The sequence below is a fragment of the Vidua chalybeata genome, chromosome 6, assembly GCF_026979565.1.
Source record: "Vidua chalybeata isolate OUT-0048 chromosome 6, bVidCha1 merged haplotype, whole genome shotgun sequence".
Classification (NCBI taxonomy): Eukaryota; Metazoa; Chordata; class Aves; order Passeriformes; family Viduidae; genus Vidua; species Vidua chalybeata.
This window is the reverse complement of record NC_071535.1, coordinates 62,711,730-62,717,747: the sequence shown is the minus strand read 5'-3', so window position 1 is coordinate 62,717,747 and position 6,018 is coordinate 62,711,730.

The window sequence follows — 6,018 nt, the reverse complement described above, 5'->3', positions numbered from 1 at the left end:
GAGCGGGCACGGGTCACCGGCGGGAGCGGGCACCGGTTGCCGGCAGGGGCGGTGCGGCGGCGCTCCCGGCGGCCCCCGCTCTGCCGTGGCCGCCCCCTCGCCCGGCCCGGCCCCGCCGCAGTTCCGCCCGCCGGGGCCGCGGCCGGGCCTGCTGCGGCCGGGGCCGAGGCACGGCCTGGGGGGAGACACCGGTAAAAGACGGGGTCAGAACCGAGGCCCCCGATCCGCTGGTGAGCAGTGAGCCGAGTCCTCCCAGCGCTGGGATCTGCCGGAGGCACCCGGCCCGGCCCGCGGCACCGCCAGGGCGAGCACTGACACGCCTGTGCTGCTTTACAGCAACGCCTCGCAGTTGTTCTTTCTTCCTTAACGTTTTTGCACAAGTACCAGTCAATAAATAAACAGGAACCAGTAACCTCACCTGCAGGTGACAATCTCAACACATCAGAAGAAAGCATCTTAATATTTTCAAATAGCCAACTCAAAATTCGTAATCTATACTTGCATTAAATTGCAAAATCCCATTTCAGTCTTCACAATTACTCTCTTGTTTCTAAACTAAAGCTTGGTTTTCATACACCTCTGCTAGGAAAATGGTGTCCTTTGCCTTCTCCATCAGTTAATTTTCCACTGAGTCTACAATTATCCGTAATAAATAGGTCAGGTTATATATCTATATTGATATTCCCATCTTTGCTTGCCAGTACATTCTTTGTCAGCCCTCTGTTTGGGTTCCAGACCCCAGGAACACAGTCCCCCTTTATTTCTTATGCTGGGCCACCCTGTTCCCCCCTCTGTTAGCCAAATCTTAAGCAGGATCAGCAACAAACATCTGCATAACCAAAGCTTTTCATTACCTTCAAATTTCATCAACCAAGGAGATAACTGCTGATCAGCAGCTGGCAATTTTCTATAAAACTGTGACTAATTTTGCTGTGGCCAATATGCAGAAGCATTACTGGTATTAACATGAGATACAGAAGTTTGAAAATTATTGTAGGTTTGGCTGCTATATTAATTGTTCTTGTGGGATTCTTCAGGTGAGTTGAACAAGAAATGTATTTTTAATTGGATAGGCAAGTTGAAAAATAAGAAACAGTATTAAAATGCTTTCTCTTAATCAAGAAAATCAATTGTGACATCTGAGGCAACTGACTTGCCATAACAATTGAATTTCAGTAGCTGAATGATACAAAAAGGTCATCAAATCTATACAACAATTATGGGCACCTAGACACCACCAAAAACGAGTGCCGTGAGGCAGAAGACATATCAATGCCATCATTAACAGTCCTAAAGGATGCCTAAAATGATTATATTTGAAGAATTTAAGACGGGATGTTTGGTGCTTGGGCTGCAGACAGAGAGGCACCCAAATCTGTAATTGCTCTGACAAACAGCCTGCATCTCTCCTGTCTCTCAGGAGCACGTACTTCTCCCTCCCTCTTGCTCTTTAGACCCTTCACTGACACACAAAACCTTACTAAAATGATAGAAAAACATTTGGCCAAACAACTTGTGGTTTGAGCAAGCTAAAGCTCAGGGTCTTTCAGACAACTGCTGAGGCCAAAACCAGGCAAGTGACAGGAACACAGCCACAGACTCAGAAGGAGAGGTAGAAGTGTAAGGGATTTGGGATTTCCCCCTTCACCGGAGGAGCTTCTGCATTTGGCTTACCATTTCACAAGGAACTGCACTTTTGACAGGTTGGAGAAATAACATTATGGTTCCTGTAAGAAAAAAACACGTTACTGCATTGCTGATCACCAGATAATTACACAGAACTGTTTTCCAGCAAGCTGAAAAACACAAAAAGGGCCTGAATACATCTCTGACCTAAGCACCCTCAGAATACTGAATACATCACTGTGCACCAAACATGCTCATGATGCTTAAATAATTCCATCCACTTATGGTAGACTGTTGATTGTTATTTTATGATTATCATAAATAAAGAAACAAGTATGAGTTGCCACAGTATCGAACAAACAAATTACACCTGTTGAAATAATTTAAGTTGATGATTCAAGTATTGGAGACAACAGAATATCACTAGAATCTAAATTTCATGCCAAGTAAAGTTAGAAGAAGAAGAAAACTTCAAATTGGTCTGAATTCTTAGGATACAAGTTACACAATCCAATGCCTCAGCTTTGTTGAGCACAAACCACCCATGGTTTTAGAGGAACTTTTGTATACGTGCTGCATTGAGCTGAGAAATGAAAGCAGCTCTTCACTCCAAGGCTACCCAAGCACTGTGAGCAAAGCTCCATGTCATGGCAAGCAGGAAAACCTCAGGTATTCAACAGGCTGCAGATCAAGATCAGTTCAAAACATCTCAGGAAGGCTTGAAAACCTTCCCTGACCTTATAGCCCATCTCATAGTGAAGAGAGTCACAAATGGATACAACAAATGAAAAGCACCATGTTGTCTCAGTGAATTGAGGAATGCTGGAACTCACTACACTGGGCATCTCTCACTTCTAATCCAGGCCTACATCACCTGGAATGGCCAGAAACTGTGGGATGGATGTGTCAAGGCAAGGCAGCAGCAACGTTGCTAAACACAAACATTTGAGCTTGTCTATTCCTTTGCTATCCTATTACACAGAATATGGGAATTTCTCAGGAGGCAGGAGCAAATAGCTGATATTAACAAACCTTAGCATTGGGACAAGCTAGTGGAGTTTATGCATCAAGACTGGCCACAGGGAGGGTGGCAAAAGCCAGTCCACCCTTTGGGAAATTAAAGCATTGTTCCTGGAATGGCAGAAGCATTCCAGCAACTTTGAAGAGATGTGAAAACATAAAACAATATTGTTGCTATCCCGCTTACCACTGTGCCCAACTTGCCAAGCCAGCTGCACAGCCACTGTGCCCCAGTTAACACAGGAAAGGCATAAGCCCAAATAAAGTAATTTTATTAAAAAGCATTGAAACAACAATCCTGCAGGTTCAGGTACACAACTTCTATGGCCACAGAAGGACTGACAAGATAAATGGCATGCTGCAAGGATGGCAAAACCTTAATTCTGTGAACTGAACACCAGAAGCAACTGCCCTGACAAGAATTACATGTCAACACTGCTAAAACCCATAGGCAAAAGCAAACTGCCACAATAAAGCACAGAAGTTGCCACAAACAACTGAATGTAATGAATAAATATATACACGCCCCCCTAAGGTTGATACCACTGTGCAAAATCATCCTGATTTCTCACTAAAGAAAGTACAAAAACTACATTCAGTCTTTCAGTGCTAGCTCACTGTCACAGACTATAGAATAAGCACTTAGAGCTATCTAGCAACAGTGAGTAAAATTCAGAGTAAAAAGAGCATGATGTGTTCACAGACCTATACTTTCTGTCTGCATGGCCACGCCAATCAGCACATCTGAACAACCAAATGCTCAGGACAAATTTCTCAGACGTATTCCCCAATAGCCACCCACAGTATTTAAAAAAACATTTTACACATAAAATATTTGATATTCCTTAGGTAACAGACATAGAAAAGATTTCCATTCTAGATAGACATCAACTACTCCGAATCACTAAGCACCTTGATTTGCCAACTCTTGTTTATGAAATCATTCCATTTTAGAAATTCAACTGTAATCTGATGAACTCAGTCTCTGAAAATACAGGAGCCAGCAGAAGGAAACTTCTCAGGTCAACTTGATGAACACTAGCCAGGTTTACTGAAAAGAATGAGATCAGATTGCTTGTAGATGTCATGTCTAATTCCCCACTAGACATTAAGGAACACAGAAGCATAAAAATAATCAAAAGGGGAAAAAAGATTACTAAATGTAGGGAGAAACAGAGGCTTAGACATCAAGCATTAAGCTTAAAAAAAATACTATTTTACTTGCAACCTTGAAAAAAGTAGAAAATTTAAACCAAATATAGTTGAATTCAACTCTTCTTAAGTCCCCTTAAGTCTTCAGATTTTCCAGCATAATAAGAAAAGATACTGTGGGCAGGCACAGGAGCAAGGGAGAAAGCTTCTTGGCTCACCTCCATGTCAGAGCTCAAGGAACACTGCCTGTACTTGTCTGCTGGCTATTTTTGTGCCTGAATGTGTAGTTCTGCTTGATTAGAGGCTGTGAAACCTGAGAGGTCCTGCATTACTTCACTTTCCTTCGTGGTATGATGTATTCTCATCCTGCAGTGCACTGTACACACCGCCAGTCCCAGCTCAGATTCTGCTGCCTGCAGATGTGGAGCTCTGCTTTAAAGGGACAGAGCCTCCAGATGGGAGTTCCTCTCGTCTGGGGAAATGTGCAAGAGCTCTGTGCAACGCATTTAGTTTAAAATCACATCCTTGTGAATCACTAGCAGGATTCCCACTCAACCCAGCTGTTTTTTGCTAGTTGGAGATCACAGCCCTCCTGCTTTGAACAGCCTTCACTCCTTTAGCTAGTTTATAGCTCTGCATAAAGTCTTTCTCTCTTTTAAAAAGCATCAGTTACTAACAGATTTACTTGCTCATTTTTGGGCTGGAATTTTCAGAACACAGGTTATGCTTTTGTTACTGGAAACCAGTGAGGTACTCTGTATTTTGTTACCCTCAAATCAAAATTAGTTCCCTATAGCAAACACCACAGTGACCACTAACTAGTATTACTTATGGAAAACCTACATTGCTACTTTATACTGGAGTAGTGCCAGAAGTGCAATGTATGAAATATGTCTATTCACCTTCCAAGCTCTTTCAGTATATAACTGTACAGAAAACAGCAATCTGTGATGGTATTATCCCATTTCAGATTTCATTTCCTTATTTATTGAATCATCTTCAACTGAAGCCTAGTGTTAAATCAGACTCTACAGTACAATATGTGAAATATTGAAAAAATCTCCTGCTAAAAAAATCAACTTATGCTAACAGTAAAAGATCAAAAGCATTTATGTAATTAAAAATTACTGAGAGCACATATAAAACAAACTGCACATTGTGCTTTTAATTAAAAGTATTACCCTGTAAATTGAAACTGAAGGCTTAAAAACAGTAATCAAAGTGAAAAGAATTACTGAAGTATCTTTGTGCAAGTTTGAAATTTCTGAGTAAATTCACAAATTCTGAGTAAATTCACAATAAACAGGAAATTCTACTGGAAAGAAATTAAAAAAGGTAAAAGGCATCTAGATCAAAAAGTTGCAAAGCAGATGCATTGATTTTATAAGAGAATGAAAAAGCTCAATTTCAATGGAAGAGCTCTCACCAGCATATTGCCACAGAGCTGGCTAATATCCATCTGTAAGAAATTACTCTTAATGGGGGAAAGATAGGGAATACCTTTGGCAATTTTATTTGGGACCATCTCCCTGCAAAAAGGTGCTTCCTCCCAACTGCAGAGGATAAGGAAGAAAAACAACAACAAAATGCTCTCCTTGCCCTATGTTTTTCATTTAAAGTCAACAGCAAAGCCTTTTTGACTGCTAAACCCAGCACTGGAGCTCAGTATGGCAGTTGTGGAGAGGTCTAGAGGCACGATATGTGACACTGCAACTGTCAGAACAGTTTCAGCTAGCTTTAGACTCTAGAAAACTGGAGGAGTTATTGTCTGTGGGCACCCCAGAAGGGTGTTAACTTGTGGTTTCACTTGTTTCAGTCTGAAAACTGAAATTAGGAAGATCTACCTAGCAGAAGAGACTGCTGAGGTGACAGCTCAGAAAGCCACTGGTACACAGGTAACAAAAATCCCACACATTGCTCACATAAAACAGCTTTAAGGCAAGCTGTCCTCACCTATTTGACATTGCTTTTGTAGCAGCAGCAAGCTGAACACTGCACTGTGCCCTGGCCTGGGGCAGCTTCCCCAGCAGAGACACAAGGAAATTGGCATTACGTACCTGGACCTGTCTGGTTTCTCCTGTGGCGATGGTCCGCGGGCGTCACGCACGAGGTCACGCTGAGAGAGGCAGGTTGGCAGCACTGCTTCTGAACAGGCTGGTTCCAGGAGCTGCTGCCCACACTCCTTCCCCTCCACCAGCGGGTGCTGCAGGGCACTGGGCT